We start from the raw sequence: 19,486 nt of genomic DNA, 5'->3' as shown, positions 1-19,486 counted from the left end.
TTTAGATATATTGTAAGGTTATCAGATGACTATGGTATGTTTTCATAGCCAAGAAGAGCAAAGTTTTTCTTTTTACCATGCCCTTCTAGTCCCTTGCTTGTTAGTGATGTAGTGGCATCAGCACTGGACTTCAAGGCGAATGGTTCTGGGTTTGAATCTGGCCGGTCCCTTGCATGCTCTATATCCATGCTGGCTTGAGCATCAAGCTAGCCACACAGCTTTGTAAAAAAAAACAGACAAATGCTAAGAAAATGGCAAAAAAAAAAGCTCCACAAGGCAGGGAAAAGAGCAATAACTAAACCATAAGGTATAGCAACAAGTTTTACAGCAGCAGCAGGTTTTTTAAAAAATATTTTCAGGTTAAAGCCAATCAAATATTTTTACATAAGTACAGCCATTACTGTAACGAAATAAAATTGTAATACGGAACAGAAGTAAAAATTAATAAATGATAGTAAATATAAGGCCAAAAATCAAATTATAAATTTATAAGTTTTGCACTCTTTCCCATTCTGATCTCTCTTTTTTTTCTCCCCCCATCAAGGAGCATTCCAACAAATGACCTTACTCCTTTTACAGAAACCCTTTTTGCCACATTACAGCAGACACCTTGCATTATTTCCATTTGTTTCTGCCAAACTTTTAGAGGGCAGGAACAAAGTTTGACAACTTATGAGACCACTTAACCAGATAACTGCCAAACCCCGTTTTTAAAAATTCAATAAGCCTTAATGCCTTGGCTTAAAAAGGAAGCTGTTTGTCCCTGAATGGAGGTGGCTTGAGCCTAAGATACTCTGTTGGAGTTGTACAAGAGATAAGCACTTGGCTTCACATTTTCCTGGTTCAATCTTGACTAGATCCTAATGAGGCCATTTTGAAAATAGATGTGAGTCTGCACAAATGAATTGTACATAACTAATACATATTCAGTCCTTCACTTGGTATATTCTCAAAGGCACACACTGATCCACACAGGTCTTGATGAAATCAGTGACAACTGTGGTGTATTAATTCAGATTTGAAGATGAATCCCTGATTATTGTCCAGTCTACTGACTTGAAACAGTCCCTTAAGCGCTCCTTTGCCTTCCTTAACCTTGGTTTGTCGGTCCTTACCACTGGTGCTGCAGTCTTTAGTCCCTGCCTGTATGTTGGGAGTAAGAGTGCAGCTAGGTGATCAGACTTGCCCAATAGCGGACATAGGGTGTTACAGTAACCGTTCTTGATGGCAGTATGACGGTGGTGAAGTGTGTTGACATCACTGGTTCACAGGTGATATATTGGTGGTTATTGGCCAGGTTGAAATCCTCCACGATGATTGGGAAGGCATCAGGGTGTGTTGATTTGTGACTGCTGATCACTGTGCTCAGCTGCTTCAGTGAGGTGGAAAGTACTGTACATCCCCCAACTAGGGTGATGACAAAAATCTTCCATGGCAGACAAAATGGACGATCCTTTACAACTAGATGTTCCAGGTCAGGTGAGCAGGATTGAGACAGAGCCACCTCTCTGTGCACCACGATGAGTTAATCACGAAGCATACTCCACCTCCTCTACCTTTAAAAGACTGAACTGTTATGTCTTTGTAGAGAATGATGAAGCCATTGGCCTGCAGTACTGCATCTGAAATGGCGGGTGTAAGCCATGTTTCTGTGAAGCAAAGGTACACACAGTGCCTGATGTCCGTCTGGTACTGTAATCTTGCTCTGAGGTCTTCAGTTTTATTTTCCAGAGACTTTTTGTTTGCCAGCAGGATAGTCGGAAGTTGGGTTCTAAGGCCTCGGCGTTTCAAGTATACCTGTAGACCAGTGAGCCTTCCATACTTCTGTTTTCTTAAAGGGGAACTGCACTCATGACCCAAGTCTGCCATCCAGAGTATTGATAGATTATTGATAGACAGGTAGATAGATTCAGAGTATTGATAGATTGAGGATTGATAGATTTTTTAAAAATCTTAAAATGATGTTGCTTACTGAAGTACCCAGGGCTGTGACTGTGAATTTCAGCTGAAGTAGTCCTAAATGGAAATATTTGGTGATTTCCATCGAAGTTGCATGCAAGTATCATCATTGATTGGCGCCATCTTGTTGATGGTGGAACAGTGTGCAATAGTTATACTTTTTTTCCATTTTCTCCTTTGTTATTATGGAGTTACAAGCCATCCATGTACCATTTTATATAATGCTGCGCAGAGCTATCAATTTATGATCAGTCATTTTTGAATGTCCATAGCTGCAGCACCTTTTCAGCAAGGTATATTTTTCTGTACTCTGAATAAATGATCCCTTCTTCATATTGCAAGCTGGCAGCAGTTCATTTCACACAAAGTCTGACAAAACTGGGACTCTCCACTTGGTATACAGCACAGAGAAATCCTCAGCAAAAGCAGACTTTAACATATCCCAGAACACCTGTTACAAAAATTCTTCATCCTAATCCATATCTGCCAGATTGGGGTATAGGACTACCCTGTCACCTAATCTGACTACAGGTAATGCAGATTTCATTTAATGAATGGTGCAACTTGAAAACAAATTACTGTGGTGAAAATGAAATAAAAAGAGAATATTTCCATTCTGATATATCCCACACATTTTAATTCCATGCCCCATTCCCATTCTGATATGTCTATCCACGGCCTCCTCTACTGTCAAGATGAAGCCACACTCAGGTTGGAGGAACAACACCTTATATAAAGTCTGGGTAGCCTCCAAGCTGATGGCATGAACATGGACTTCTCTAACTTCTGTTAATGCCCCACCTCCCCTTCATACTCCATCCCTTTTATTTATTTATTTCCTTGTTTATTTTCTTTCCCCTTTTTCTCTCTCTTTTTCTCCCTCTCACTATAACTTCTTGCCTATCCTCTGGGGTTTTCCCCCCTCCCCCTTTCTTTCTCCCTAGGCCTCCTGTCCCATGATCCTCTCCCTTCTCCAGCCTCGTATCCCTTTTGCCAATCAACTTTCCAGCTCTTGGCTCCATCCCTCCCCCTCCTGTCTTCTCCTATCTTTTCAGATCTTCCCCTCCCCCTCTTTCAAATCTCTTACTAGCTCTTCCTTCAGTTAGTCCTGACGAAGGGTCTTGGCCTGAAACGTCGACTGTACCTCTTCCTATAGATGCTGCCTGGCCTGCTGCGTTCACCAGCATTTTTTTGTGTGTGTTACTTGAATTTCCAGCATCTGCAGATTTCCTCGTGTTTACATTTCTTAATATTCAGTTGAGAAAGCATCGTTATTTAGAGAACTAATGTTTCAAGTAGAAATCTGAAAGTTTCAGTCTGCAATGTTCATTCTTTCTCGCCATGAGTACTGCTCGATCTGGAATTTTCTGTTGTATATTGGTGTGTGGTTTCATTCTTCTGTATTTATTGTAATGTCTTTTTATGGTATATGTTGAAATTCAAACCTTAATAAGGTGTAAAACAAATCTATTGTTATAGGCAGCAGCTTGTGCTCCTTCCAAGCATTTTGGATTAATTTTGTATATGCCACACTATGATTTGATACTATTATTTCAGCCCGAATGGAAATTGTGCACCAAGGAAAGCTTATTCAGCTAATTGAAATGCACTGTACTTTAGCAGTTCCAAATATTGACAACACACTTGGTAAGCAATTTTGTTCGTATGTTCTCAGTTTACAATTTTTTTTAAAATAAGGGATACTTGCAATTTCAGTTACATCATTACTTGTAGGTGTTCAATAAAATTCACCACAAATTTAATGCGAATAGATTTGCTAAGTGGTTGTCATGGATGTATGATAAATTAGCAAAGTTGAAAGCTAATAATTTACGAGTTTAAAATTTGCACTGAGCTGTAAAATAGGATGTTTAGAATCCTCATGTTTTCGCTGGAACTTGATATCACAAAACAATGAACATTTGATGAACTTTTTAGAAAAAAAACACAAAAATATATGCATAACGATGCTGAAGTAACAACTTTTCACATGTCAGAAGTTTTTCATTGGAAGATGACTACCACCTACTAAGTAAGGTTGAGCTGAAGCTGTGGCTAACCTGCTCCAGGTTTTGTGTCTGAGAACTCACTTTTGTTCTGAATGCTATTTGCTTACTTTTATTGTTTGCTGATTTTTTTCTCTGCACGTTTGGTGTTCGATGGTCTTTTTTTAAAATGGGTTATTTTGGGTTTCTTTGTTTTGTGGCTGCCTGTAAAGAGACAAATCTCAAGGTTGCTGAACCGCTTTGCTGAACACCTGCGCTCTGTCCTCCAGAGAAAGCAGGTTCTCCCAGTGGTTACACATTTTAATTCCACATCCCATTCCCATTCTGACATGTCTATCCACGGCCTCCTCTACTGTAAAGATGAAGCCACACTCAGGTTGGAGGAACAACACCTTATATTCCGTCTGGGTAGCCTCCAAGCTGATGGCATGAACATTGACTTCTCTAACTTCCGCTAATGCCCCATCTCCCCCTCGTATCCCATCCGTTATTTATTTTTATACACACATTCTTTCTCTCACTCTCCTTTTTCTCCCTCTGTCCCTCTGACTATACCCCTTGCCCATCCTCTGGTTTCTGCCCCCCCCCCCGTCTTTCTCCCTGGGCCTCCTGTCCCATGATCCTCTCATATCCCTTTTGCCTATCACCTGTCCAGCTCTTGGCTCCATCCCTCCCCCTCCTGTCTTCTCCTATCATTTTGGATCTCCCCCTCCCCCTCCCACTTTCAAATCTCTTACTAACTCTTCCTTCAGTTAGTTCTGACGAAGGGTCTCGGCCTGAAACGTCGACTGTACCTCTTTCTGGAGATGCTGCCTGGCCTGCTGCATTCACCATGTGTGTTGCTCATCAAACGTTCATTGTTTTATGATATCAAGTTCCAGCGAAAACGCAAGGATTCTAAACCTTGAATATAATTATGAAAATGTCTATGTAAATTTGTTACCAATGTACATATATGTTATGATATAGAACCCTGAGATTCATTTTCTTGTAAGTATACACAGTAAATCCAGGAAACACAATATTTCAATGAAAGACCAAGCAGGATGGACAAACTACTAATGTGCAAAAGACAGCGAACAAAAAATAACAAAAAAAGGCAATAAGTGCATGTTGAAGAGTCCTTGAAAGTGAGTCCACAGGTTATGGGAATAGTTCAGTGATAGGGCACATGAAGTATCCTCTTTGGTTCAAGAGCCTGATGGTTGAGGGGTAACAACTGTTCCTGGACCTGATGTGTCCTGAGGCTCCTGTACCACCTTCCTGAAGGCAGCAGTGTGATGACCGTAGCCTGGGTGGTGGGGGTCCTTGATGTTGGATGCTGCTTTCCTGCGACAGCGCTTCGTGTAGATGTGCTCAATAGTGGGGAGAGCTTTACTCGTGATGGACTGGGTCGTATGCACTACCTTTTATAGGATTTTCTGTTCAAGGGCATTGGTGTTTCCATACCAGGCCATGATGCAATCAATCAATGTATTCTCCACCACACATCTATAGAAGTTTGTCAATGTTTTTTGATGTTGTGCCGAACCTTCGCAAATTCTAAGGAGGTAGAGGTGCTGCTGCGCTTTCTTAGTAATTGCACAGGACAGATCCTCTGAAATGATAACACTACCATTGGTCCAAATTCGATTTTGGTCAGTGATGACCCTTTGGGATGTTGTTGGTATTGGACTTGAGTGGTAGCAATGCCTTTGAATGTCAAGGGCAGATCGAAAGGTATGACGATCATCATTACCTTTGTCATGTGGTGAGAACATGCAAAATACAATTCCGTAGGTAGGTCTTATTGATGTAAGTTTAATAATCTGTACAAGGTGTATTTCCACCTATAGTGAAAGGAAATAATAGTTTAAGCATGGTTAGTCCAAGGATGCTGATTTTCTTATAATATAATTGCTTGGCTTTGAGGTGATTTACTTCTCTCATTTTGGGGGTTCTGAGATGGCTAATGAAGTGCAGGCTCTACCACAGATGAGGCAGGATTTAGTGGACAGGTAGATTGTAAGTGGTGCCCACCTTCTGCCACTTAACAGTATTTCTGTAGGTACCCACTGTAAGTAGTTCAGATAGACTTTGACTACTTCCCTTTGTGCAAGATGTGATTCCATTAAGGGCTTGATGTGCGATGCTGACACCTGGTGGAAGTAGATAGTATTGGTAGATCCATGGTACCTAACGCTGATTTGACAAAAGCATTGCTATACTTGAATAACGCTTCAGGAGCGCTCTGTATTAACCTTGCATCAATAAGCATAATTCATTAGCTGGGAGAATGTGCCATAATTTACAGGTTGACTGTTGATTGGTTTCTTTTGGCTGTTGGTGAAATTCTATAACTCTTGCGGAGCTTTTTCCAAGATTTTCTAGTTTGCAGGAAAGGAAGCGAAGGTGCTCAAGGACATTGTCTTGATCTCGGGGTTTTTTGGATGGAACAGGTGTTCCTAGATTACATTAGGGAGCACTTCTGTTGAAGTGGAGCATGACCCAGGAGCAAGCAAGTAGTGCAGGTCTAGCCTTGTGGAAAGGGCAGAAGGTTTTGCCAAGAAGTCTAATCTAACCAGTTGTTAAAGATTAATTCCACCACCTGAACCACCCTCTGACCAAACACTCTACATCATGAAAGTCAGTTTCATTATCTTTACAGCAAGTGAGTGTATGTTATGCTATGCATGTGAAAGGAATTTTGACAAACCAAAGATTGGCTACTTGACAAGTAGATCTTGCTTGACAAGTAGATTATGCATGCACATGCTAATTTTAGACAACAAGTATTATGTTCTTTGTGGTTTATGAATATTGCTGGCAAGGTCTCAATGTCTACAATTGGGCAAAATGAATTCAGGTTAACTACTACCCAGTGGTACTGATGCCAGTCGTCATGAAGTGCTTTGAAAGGCTGATAATGGCACATATCAAAAACACCATTCCTGCCACATCAGACACTCACCAATATGCTTGCAGACAGACAGACAGAGCCGCTCTACGACAGATGCCATAGCATCTGTCATGCACCTGGCCCTGACATACCTAGAAAACAATGACGTTCATGTCAGAATGCTGTCTCTTAATTTCAGATTCAACACTATTGTCCCACAGATCTTGGTGAACAAGCTCCAACTCTTCGGTCTAAAAACACCACTGTGCAACTGGGTTTTGGACTTCTTAATGTACAGATCTCAGACAGTCAGGACACACAGTCGCTCCTCCCTCCCCATCATCCTCAGCACAGGTACCTCTCAGGTCTGTTTACTGAGCCATTGCGATACACGCTGTTCACATGTGACTGCACAGCCAAACACCTGAGCAGACATTGTCAAGTTCACTGATGATGGCATGGTGGTGGGGCTTGTCATCAACAACGATGAGATGGCCTACAGAGAGGTGGTGGAAGAGCTTGAGGACTGGTGCCAGGCAAATAACCTCTTCCTTAACGTCAACAAGACAAAGGAGATTGTTATCAGCTTCAGAAAAACTCAACACGGGCCGGGTGGTATTGGTGGCCCAGCAATGGAAACTGCAAACATTTTCTAACCTTTGGGAGTGCACATCACACACACCCTCTCATGGTCCCAGAACACATTCTACACAGTCAAGAACACTCACCAACACCTCTACTTGTCATTCTACGGATGCATAGTAGAGAACATCCTAACAAGCTGCATCACTGCTTGACACGGACAAGAGGACTCTGCAGTGGATAGTCAAAACTACCCAACAGAACTGTAATTTTGGTAGAAGCAATGTATTTAAAAAGATATTTTAATAGTTATATTCTGAAGGTTTGGGAAGATCTGATAAATATAGAATGACAATTGTCTGCAAGCACATCACAGGTCAGCACTGCAACTGAGATGTTTTAATGAATCCCTAATCTGGAGGGTGGAGCTTGAGATATTTGCTGATCTAGTAGTACAATAATTCAAAATATGTTTTCTTTAATTGACCCTGCCTTGCACTTTGAGCTGAGCAAGAGTGATAGATTTATTTTTGCTTAACTGGTTCACAGCTATTGGTCATTTTGGTTTGCTGTTTTTGTTTTAATTTGCTCAAATTCCAAAATTGGCCGACCTAGAAGCAACAAAAAGTCTTGAAGGTAGCATACAGGTCTGACATCATTTGCGGAAAGAGTAACAAGGCCATTGAATTGGATTGTCCCGGATCTAGCTTATTCCTGAACTGAACACTTAACGTGCTTGTCTGCTCACTCTGACTCGTTTCAGGTAAGGAAGACTGCTTCAGCTGGCCTCTGGTATTGAAGAAGTGCTTGCAAGACACAATTAGCTTTGCAGGTGGATCCTTAGGCCTTACCCCTAAAAATAACCAAACTGTCTTTCATAGCAAATTTTAAAATTGTTTTTAAACGTCTTCCTTAGGAGAAATGTTAAAACTGCTCAAAAATATTTTAATATTTTAAAGAAAAGATAGAGCAATTAAGTAAGGTCATATTTCATTAAAATCAAGTTCATTGTCATTTACCCATATACATGTATGCTGTCAAATGAGACAACGTTTCTCAGAGGTGGAAAGCATAATAGTACACATAACTGATAATTTAGGGAAGAATAAAATCTACAAATGAATTATGCATAAATAAAATAAAGTGCATAAATTAAATATTGTAGGGTACAGAACAAATTTGTAGATGACACTTATGCGATATGACAGGAAGTTCAGAAGCTTAATGGCCTGAGGGAAGAAACGGTTTCCCATCCTGAATTTAGTTGTCTTTATGCAGCAGAGTCTCCTGACTGGTGGTAAGAAGTCAAAGAGGGTGATGGCTGGATGGGTGGGAACTTTGATGATACAAACTGCCCTGCATATGGAGTGCTTCTGATTAAATGTCTCTGTGGATGGTAGGGAGTCCCCTGTGATCCCTTCAGCTGTTCCCAAAGTCCTTTGTAGGGACTTCCGCTCTGGGGCTCTGGTGTTCTGCTGCTGTATATCAGATGGGGATGCAGCTTGTCAGGACACTCTCAATGGTGTTCTTATAAAATTCAGTTGTGATTGAGGAGAGGAGGGAGCCTTGCTTGTCTCAAACTCCTTAGGAAGAGGAGGCACTGCTGTGCTTACTTATTCAGGGAGGTGATATTGAAGGACCAGGTGAGATCATCCATGATGTGAACTCCCAGGAACTTGGTGCACTTAACTCTCTCTAGGGAGGAGCCATGTATGCGCAGAGGGATATAGTTCATTTGCACCTTCCTAAAGTCCAGTATGGTCTTCTCCATGTTCGGTCTTGGTTTGCTGTTCTCACACCAGTCCACCCGCTGCTTCACTTTCTCTCTACCCCAACTCACCATCGTTGTTGACGAGACGAACTACTGTTGTGTCAATCGCACACTTGATAACACAATTTAAGCTGAATCGTGTGACACAGTCATGCGTCAGCGGTGTGAACAGCAGCAGACTGTGATCACAGCCCTGGGGAGCACCAGTGCTCAGTATCAGTGTAATGGGATTAGAGATGTTGCTGCCCATGCGGACTGACTGTGGCTTGTCCGTTAAGAAGTCCAGGATCCAGTTTCAGAGGGCGGGGTTGAGACATATTAAAGTAGTAAATACAGTAATGAAAACTGTAGGAAATAAGCAAATCATTACAGATTTGTTTTCCCCATGGGTCAGTTTGATAGCTTATAAATAGTGAATAGAACCACTGTATATTAGGCAGTTCTCATGTAGAGCTGAGCGGATCAGTATCCTTCCATGGGACTATGTGATCCATGGAAATTGTCCTCCAAGTTTTCTTAGATATTTGAAAATACCTGCCTGTGAAGTCCTAGAGGAGAGTAAATGTGCACTTCATTTTTCTGTCCCATTTTAGATTACGCCCTGCCCCCACTGTCAAAGACAACTTGCTTTCTTGCTAGTTCTCTGGGTGGGCTGGCAGCTACCACAAGTGAGGGAAAGAGGTGCAAAATAAAGATGGGTACAGAGCAAATGTGAGAGATGGTGTACTACTTCTTGTGTGTTTGCTAACTTCCATGTGGACTTCATCCTTGATGCTCCTCCTTTATTTTGTTTGGGCAATGATTCCCATGAATTTGAAAGAACAATAACCATGAATCATAACCTCTGCTCTTCTGGCGAGCCTTTCCCTTTATGGAGCTTGGAGCAGAGTGCTTGTTTAAAGATCCTCGTGCTGGGGGTGTGTTATGGTGTGATTAGAGCCTGATGTGGTGGTAACATTGGCCTAGGAGAGGCCTCTAGGAAACTTGGTTCACTTGACTCATCTCTGGATTGACCTCCAGTGCACAAAATCACCTTTGACTATCTAAGTGCTGAGTTTTCCAACTTTTTTTTTGTGTTATGGACTAATACAAGGGTTCCATAGACCCCAGGGTGGGAACTCCTGATCTATGGAAAAGAATATTTGAAGGTCACAACTTTGAAACCTGGCACATAGTTTATGCTTCAGAGACATAGACTGCCGGCCTCAAACCATCTCAATGGATTAGAAAATTTCTGTCAACAATGTTTCCCTAAATTCACTGGCAGGATGAGGGAATCATCAGCAGCCTACTCACTCAAGGCAGCAATCCCCTTATTAATCACTGCTGACAAATGCAGGACAATGTTTCACATCAGTTTTCTTTTATTGATTGTTTCTTCCTTACTCCTACCTCTTCATATATTTGTGAATTTGGTGTTACTCGATTGCCTATCTCATTGTGTATTGAAATATAAATTTCACCATGACCAATATACCTGGCTCGTAGAGAGGAGAAACTGGATGAGGTAAATGTTCCTGCATGTTTCTCACATTCTTGCCATAAATAGATAACTTTCATATTACATTGTGTGATATAGTTTATGAAAATAGAAAATGCTAGCAGTATTTGGGTTAAAGAGCTTGTGTGGAGGGAAGAGCAGAGTTAACACTTCCGTCAATATTGAGCTCTCATCAAAACTATTTGGGTGGAAGACCATTAATCTGAAAATTGGCTTCTCTACAGATGTGTATAATTTAATATTTTAGAAGTTTTTATTATTTTGGGCTTCAGTAGCTTTTTTTTTGGATAATATTTTATCCCTTGTTAACTAAAGTGGGAAGAGATATTCACAATAATGCAACAGAGTGGTGGTGCTATATTGTAAGAGTGATTTTCCCCCCATCTGACTTTACTTTGGTATCATTCTTAATGATACTGTTTCTGCAGCCTTGTGAAGAATAATATGTCATCTGTAAAGTATTGTTGGGCAGTTTCCTGTGCACATAAAATTATTTTTAGTGTTAGTCAAGTTTGATGGTGCATTTACTGCATTCTGTTCAAGCAAAGGTTATTTACATTTAGTAGTTTGCACAAAAATCCACCAATAATTAGTTTATGGAATATAGCATGCACATAAACTCTTTTAACAGATTAAGATTATATAAAACCAAAGAATAAATTGAATATCTTGCACCAAGTAGCAAAGTTAAGCTTATTAAGCATTTAATCAAAGGTAATGTAATTGTTGACGCTGTTTAAGTTGAATACATTGAGGATGATGCAATGTCATCTGGATAGAATCACAATAGGGAAATGCATTGTAGAGGGAAAGAATGAAACCATTTGAGCAGTTAAGGTGTAATTGCAAATGGAGTAAAATTTTGTACTTTGCATTGATACAACTAATTGTCCCATAATTACATACCGTAGAATAAGAGAAACATGAATCATTATGAAAATACATTATTTTATATGACCAGGAAAGGGAGATTGTAATGTACACATGTAGGTGCAGAATGATAGTTGATTTCATTAGTGTTTCTCATTTATATGCACTGTCTGTCCTTCTGCAGTAAAATGAATATTCTAATATCATGTATAAAAAGGATGATGCATTTCAACATGTCACATAAATTTACATGTTATGAAAGTATGCCTTTTTAAGTTTCTCTTTCTAAATAGAGATTTAACTGTTTTGAGTGCATAGTGGAATTTTTCTAAGCGAAAGTAGATAAATTCACTTTTCAATTTTCTAATTTTTTTTAAAAAAAGGCTCGTATACAAAATTCTTCATGCAAGAGTAATGAATATGCTTATGTAGGGGCAGAGTATTTGCATTAAAAGCTATTTGAATGTGCAATAACATCATAAATTTTTTTACATTTGTTTCCAGTGAAGATGAAATTTCAAATCAGCTGAGATCCTTGCATGTGAAATATTACTTTAATGCCCTTGTGTCAGTTACCTCCTTCCTCCTTCAGATATGAGAACATTATTATCCCTCAACCGTTGGGCTCTTGAACCAGTGGGAATAACTTCACTTGCCCCAGCACTGAACTGTTCCCACAACCTATGGACTTTCAAGGATTCTTCATGTCATGTTCTCAATATTTATTCAAAGGTTCATGTCTTAACAAAGTATGTATCCCTATACAACTGAGATTTGTCTTATCCAAACAGCCACGAAATAAAGAAAGCTATGCAAGTCATTCAGAGAGATATCAAACCCATCCTCTGCGCAAAAAACAGCGTCCTGATCATCAACCCCACACCCCTCCTCCAACACATAACAGAATAAGAACATTGACCCCCCAAACCCCCTCCTAAGACAAAAATAACTAACAGAATGCATCAAGAACATTGACCCCCAAGCCCCCTTCACCCACACAAGAAAACAGAAAGGAATGGGTGAAAAACACAATATAAAAACTAAAAACCTGAAGTCTACATATTTATTTATCATCATTATTTCTTTTTTTCTTTTGTATTTACACAATTTATTGCCTTTTGCACATTGGTTGTTTGACCTGTTAGGTGCAGTCTTTCATTGCTGTATTATATTTTTTTGATTTACTGAGTATGCCTGCAAGAAAACGGATCTCAGGGTAACGTATGTACTTTGATAAGAAAGTTACTTTGAACTTTGACTCTATCTCTTCAAATAGAATTCTAATGCATTACAATACATATTTGAAGGATTTATTAAAATAAGCATGCTTTAAGATTTTGTCAAAGTAAAAGGTTGAATAAAATTACATTTAAAGTTTATTCTGTTTCTCAAGCTGTCAGATCATTTCTCTCAAAGACTCCTCAGTCCCAGTGGCGGTTAATATGTAGAGACTACATAGGACAATTTATTGTAATCTTTGGCAACTGTAACGGAAGCTCTTTCTCTCTACCCACCCCACCAAAAGACCTGCTGGAGTGAAAAGGTCACTTCATTATCTTAATATAGCTTGGATGCTTAGCCAGCTGGTGTTGTTTCTAAAAGTCCAATACTGCAGATAGAGTAATCTGAAATAAAAACAAAGTGCTAAAATTACTCAGTAGTGAAGGCAGATGTATGCTATTTTCCTCCACTTTAAATGTCTTCAGAAGCAGAATTGGAAAATTCATTGCTGATGGAATGTGAATGCTTATTGTTCAGATAATAAGGAAAGTTTTTACTAATACATTTACTGACAAATGTTTGCCGCTTTCATTTCATAACCTTGAATACATCTGCTTTAGTCATGACTCCTTCCTGTTATTTGTAGATTTCTGACTTCGCTTCAGGACTAACTATCTTCAAATACTTCAATGCTTCTCCATCTTGAGGGCAGAAATAAAGGTGTTTGCTCCTAAATGGACATTGTTAAACATTTCACCACACCCCCGCCTCTATTCCCCACTCTGACCTTTTACCTCTTCTCGCCTGCTTATCATTTCCCCCGGGCCCTTTCTTCCTTCCCTTTCTCTTCTGGCCCACTCTCTTCTCCGATCAGATTTCTCCTTCTCCAGTCCTTGATCTTTCCCACCCAGCTGGCTTCACCAAGCACCTTCCAGCTAGCCTCCTTCCGCTCCCCCTTGCCTTTTAATTTTGGTGTCTTTTCTCCTTCCTTCTCAGTCCTGAAGAAGGGTCTTGGCCCAAAATGTGGACTGTTTGTTCATTTCCGTCAGTGGAAATAAATGAACAGTTGACATTTCGGGCTGAGACTCTTCTTCAGGACTGGAAACGAAGGGGGAAGATCCCAGAATAAAGTTGTAGTGTAGGGGGAGGGGAAAGAAGATAGCTGGAAGGTGATAAGTGAAACCAGCTATGTGGGAAAGGTAAAGGGCTGGAGAGGAAGGCATTTGATAGGAGAGGAGAGTAGATTGTAGGAGAAAGGGAAGGAAGAAGGAGATCTAGGGGATAGGTGATTGGCAGGTGAGAAGATGTAAGGGGCCAGAGTGGAGAATAGAAGGAGAGAGGAAAATACTATATTTTTGACCAGAAAGAGAAATTTGATGTTTATGCCATCAGGTTGGAAGCTACCCAGATGAAATATAAGGTGTAAAAAAAAGTACATTTTTTTCTGGATGAGTGCAATTCCAAGATCACTCAAAATGATTCACACCTCCCAGGGCAAGTGGCGTGCTTGTTTTGCATTTGGTGTAGTATCTTAAACACTAATCTCTTAATCATGAGCAACACTCACAACACGCTGGAGGAACTCAGCAGGTTGGGCAGCATCCGTGGGAACGATCAGTCAACGTTTCGGCCCGGAACACTCTTAATCATGAGTGTGCAATGTCAATAGTGTGCACTGTGTATAGTGTGCACTGTGTATCAAATGCATTGGCAGCTGTTCAGTTAGCCTGCTGTTGCAGCACCTCCAAAACGTGCAACATTTGTCACCAAGAGGACAAGGGTCGCAGGCACATGAAAACTCTGCAACCTGTATGTTATCAAGTCACACAATTTCTTGAGTTGGATACTGTGGATTCTGGTTAATAGAGCCATTGGATAATCAAAGCATTGCTTATTTGGGACAACTCTTAAAAAGAACTAAAACTAATCGAGAAAATAGCTGGGATTCCCTGTGTTTATTTGGGGCAATATGCTGCTTAATTGGGACAGGAGACTGTTGCCAAACATTTTCTAACTAGTGTCAGTGGCTGTTAGACACTATAATATGCTTTTCGTGAACAGTTATTAGAGAGCATCATTTGCATGTGTTTGTGTTTTTGAAAATAAACATTAATTTTCATCACTGATAGTTGGTGACAAGCAGTAAGACAATTTAGAATTGCTTTGCTCACTGAGGTTTCAAGCATTCAGGCTTGGAGATGCCAGAAAGAGCTGGGAGGGAAAATAAAACTATTTCACTACTTCAACAAGTTGGGCAGTATGAAGAATTTGAAGGTATTGACAATCATCCTGAATCTTAACAGTGAAAATGAGGATTTGGAGAATGCATTCATCAAAAGCATAATGTGAAGGCAGTCCATTATCTGGTTGTGCTAATTTTGTTAATTTGCAGTCAATCAAAAGAATACAGCAGGAACTTGTTTGAAGACTGTAATGTTGATGACACTGAAACTTGTGTGGGAGAGTTTTTAAAAGTGGACAAACTATTGCACTGGGTCAGTTCCACTCTCTCGACCTTGGAAGCCCGGGTCCAGTGGTAAGAGTAGTCATCATAAACTGTGGTCTTCCTTGGTTGCACATGATAACCATGACTACTTCTGTGCCTCACCATGCCTTTTGCTCTCCACGAAGCATTGCAGAACTGCTACCTTTGCCATTGGATCTCAGTGTTGGTCTCATTTGCCCAGTCCACTGGAGTTGACTTCACATGCTAAGGCAGACATGTCCCTATTTCACTGGGGTATGAAGACTGCCCGCTACCCTCACCTGGTTTAGCCTGCCCGCTGAAGTGGTGTGCCGATGTGTGGCCTCAGTCGTGTGCAAACAGCTACAAAGCCATTGGTGAGAGCTATGTGTCCAGTGGGGGCCCAAAGATGAGTGAGCTGCCCCAGAATGGACATGACAGGCTCCTTCACCGGAGGTGCTACCCCCTTCCTGCACACCCCATACACGGCAGTGTACACCGGCTGAATTCCTCCGTTGATAACTATTAGGAACCAATACAGTTTTATAGTACTGTAGCAGTATTGGGAGAGTTCTAATTTGTTCTGTATTTCATTTAAATACATAATTTGTTAACAGTTCAACAGCAGTTTGTCTTTTTTTAATAGTTTTTAAATTATTTTCATGAAACTTCAGCTAATTGGGGTAAAATGTACTGCTCCTGATATATCCTAATTAACCAGAATTCATTGTATATGTTGCCATTGCGATATTGTCACAAGGTCTAATTTTTGGAACTTGTGACTAATTTTTTTCTTTAACTATTGAGCAACTTTGGAGTAGCATAACCAGCAGGAATGCAGTGGCTCAGTAAGGTGGTTCACTAGCACAATTAATGATTGACAAGATTTTAAAAATATATTCTGTAGGGCTCAATATTATGATCTGTAAACTTTCTGATACTGTACATGTAAGCTTTGGGCATATATACACAGCAATTTCAGGGTTTACAGTGAGGAGAGGAGTAAAACACTTCTGGGAGACTGAGATTTGAGAAATGGATCGATGCATGGCATATGAAGTGTATTTAGCAGCATGAATGAAGAGAGACATTGTTAAAGGGTTTGATTGCATAACGGTTGATATAATGGGAAAATTAATGAGTTTAACCTTAATAAAGTTGCGAATAATCTTTTAAAAAGTATTGGTATTGTTGGCCATGGAGCCACAGAATCATTTTTGAAATGCTTTGCATTCATTGATGTCCTTCGGAGAGAAAATCTCACACATCTTTGCATGTGATTTCAGACCTTGAAATGGCCAAACAGGCCACTCCTTTTTTCATTTATCATGATCCTCCCTGGAGAATTAAGTGTTGTCCTTGCCAGCAGCATTCATTCCTGGTGAATGAATAAAATGAAACATCGTGTTATTTTTGAAGGGAATGTAGGAAGATGGTCTTGGGTGTATATTTGCACAAATATTGATGGTGGTAGGGCAAACTGAAAAGGCTTTTTAAATCACCCAGGATCCTTGACTTTGAATTAGTGAATAGAGTTAAAATCCCAGGGTATGTTGTACTACTTTGTGTGAGATAAAAAGCTAGCTATTTCATGGCTGCAATGTTGTTTTCAATTTTAGATACTCTGCTTTAGGAATAATATCGTATGATATGAGGGACTTCAATTAGGTGGTAACGCTAAAAGGTTAAGAGAAAAAGTAATGGAAGCATTCAAAACTATAATCCTTGTGGAAAGGTAAGGTAATATTGGACTAGAACTTGTATTAATACATTTTAGTGGTGTTAAAATAACAAAGTTTGCTACCTGAACTCCATTTGTGGAAGTTGTATCAGTAATGAAGATCTTCACTTCAGCTTCCAATATAACACGAAACTGAAAATGACATGCAGTTTTAGTGTGATGTTCTCTAGTAGTAACATGTTGTAAGCCTTCAACCTGCTGGTATTTAGCCCAGCAGTGTGATCTGTGCAGCCTACTTTGAAGTTAAAGATAATTTTTGTTTCCAAACGATAGCTGATGTCATTTGGTGGAATTGTACATTGTGGGGGGGGGGGGGGAGGTGGAGGTGGTGGTAAGAGGAAGGAGCCAAGGAAATCCAGCTGAAAAATGAGCTAAAATTTCTTTAGGAGGGCTCAGGCATTCACATGTATACAAATCACTCTGCTCTGGGTTAAGCCTGTTTTAAAAGACGCTAGGTCTTTTTTGGAGTTGTGTAACAGAACTCAGAGTCCACTCTTTCCTGTATCGCACGGAATAGAGCTATAGATTTGTTATGGCAAACAAGATGTTTATTCAGCCTTTGTGTCTGTTACTATTCCTGATGGAATTAATCTATTTTCTTTCTCATTCGCCATTGCTCTGTTTTTAACTTATGCCAGTCATTTTCTTTTTTGAAAGCCCTTCTTGTTTCCATCACTTCTGTAAGATAGTGTTTCCAACTATTATTTTTATGTTTGTCCTTGCAATAACTTTGCATTTTTTGTCCAAAGCCTTCAATTGGTATCTACTATTTCTTGAATTAACTTGCTAATGGGAACAGCTTTCCATTCAAGATTCAGTATTTAATGTTATTTCCAGTACAGAATGAGAATCAGGTTTAATATCACCAGCAAATGTCATGAATTTGTTAACTAAGCAGCAACATTACAATGCAATAGATGGTAATAAATGAATTACAGTAAGTATGCATATTATATAGTTATTAATAGTACAAAAACAAATAATAAAAAAAATCAAGTGTAAAGGAGAAGATACTAACTTATTAACCACATCATTTGTTGCCCTCATCATATACTACTTTAGCTCACTTGTACTTGCTGGTGTGTATCCACTTTCTTTTACCTTCTACTTTCACCATTGAGTTGGTAATTAACAGTGTTTCTTTCCCATCAAGCTCCTTGTAGTTTCTCATGTGGTTTCTTAATCAGGACTCACTGACCAGGAATTGGCGTATGTCCTTCTGTTGGGTCTTCCCAAGTGGCAGAAACCTGTTGAGAAGCAGACTGAACAACTTTGGTCAATTTCACACAACAGTTAACTGCCATAATGCGTATCCGTGTTTCTCATTAACATACAGGGTAAATGGTGTACCTGTATCAGGGATTCTTAATGCAGGTGCAGTACACAATGTTTGCTTTAAAGTTTGGAAAAACCTCCAGTTGTTCTTTCTTAAGAGTCACAGGGTTGACTGAGTGCTTCCTGTCCTTCAGATGGTTGAGCAATAGTTTGTGAATCTGCCACTAGTTTGTCAATACATTGATTAAAAATGGTTTCACCTTCAGTCCTGTATACCTTCACTCCCTTGGTCTTTATTGGACATTGCTGTAAATCTTGTTCCATCATTTTCATCCTTACTTAAGTCGCTAGGGGCCGCTGTGGAGTCCATGTCATATCAGTTCTGTAATTCCTCAGAGTTCAGATGTCGTTATCTCCGGGGACTGTTTGAAGTAGACTGCAATTCCTTGGGTGGAGCTTCAGAAGTAGGTGTTTCCCAGGGTGGAGCACCAGCGTCACTAGCCTCACTAGCATCATCACTAGCAGGATTTCCCACTTGAAGTCTTGACTGTGCTTTTCCAGTTTGTTTTAGTTTGCTTCTGAGCTCTGCAAAATGCACTTCAATTGAATTACTATGTTCTTTCGCTCATTCAGTTGATGTAAAGATTTGCTGCTTAGACTTTATTGTCTCTATAATGGCTGTTTTTGTAGCTTATCACAAGTTTCCCATTTCTAGTAAAAGACTTGTCCTGTTAACTCTTTCAATTGCTCACCCATTTGATCAAATCAACCACATGGTCTTGCCTCTAAATCAGTAGCATGCATTTTCTGATGCTTATCCCATTAGTTCACAGAATTATCTAGGAGCCAAGTTTCGTCAGATTCGACAGCAATATATTTTGACTGGACTCTCTTATTAACCTTATCAGACTGGAATGTTTTATTCAAGTAGGATCTCAGACTCTTATCTATTCCCATGTAACTGGAGATTATGTAGTTGGTTTCACATCTTTGGTCATTGCTTTGATTCAATCTTAATTCAGACGTCATTTTATTACTTTTACCATGATCTCAAAATATTAAGTTTGCAGCTGAAATTTTAATAGTTTGTCCTGCAACCTGAATATAATTCCTTTTTTCCCATGCTCTGCTAGCTTGCACATATTTAAATTTTCTCAAGCACTCTACTGGCTTTTTAGCTTTTTTTTTATCAATGTTCCACTGCTGGCATGAATTTAA

At 39.7% G+C, this 19,486-nt stretch overlaps 1 protein-coding gene across 13 annotated transcripts in view; it reads left to right on the top strand.

The window, feature by feature from the left end:
* Positions 1 to 19,486, top strand: part of baz2ba (bromodomain adjacent to zinc finger domain, 2Ba) — a 251,814-nt gene that overhangs the window by 46,784 nt on the left and 185,544 nt on the right. The window contains exon 1 of one of the 13 annotated variants that reach the window (XM_063052302.1): positions 16,971 to 16,987. The exons of the other annotated variants lie outside the window; for them this stretch is intronic. The gene's annotated coding sequence lies outside the window, so the exon portion shown is untranslated. Of the gene's footprint in view, positions 1 to 16,970; positions 16,988 to 19,486 lie in introns of those variants that run through there. 13 annotated transcript variants of the gene reach the window in all.

This window comes from Mobula hypostoma, chromosome 6 (genome assembly GCF_963921235.1).
Source record: "Mobula hypostoma chromosome 6, sMobHyp1.1, whole genome shotgun sequence".
NCBI lineage: Eukaryota > Metazoa > Chordata > Chondrichthyes > Myliobatiformes > Myliobatidae > Mobula > Mobula hypostoma.
The sequence above is the reverse complement of the archived record's forward strand: the minus strand, read 5'-3'. Positions and strand labels throughout refer to the sequence as shown.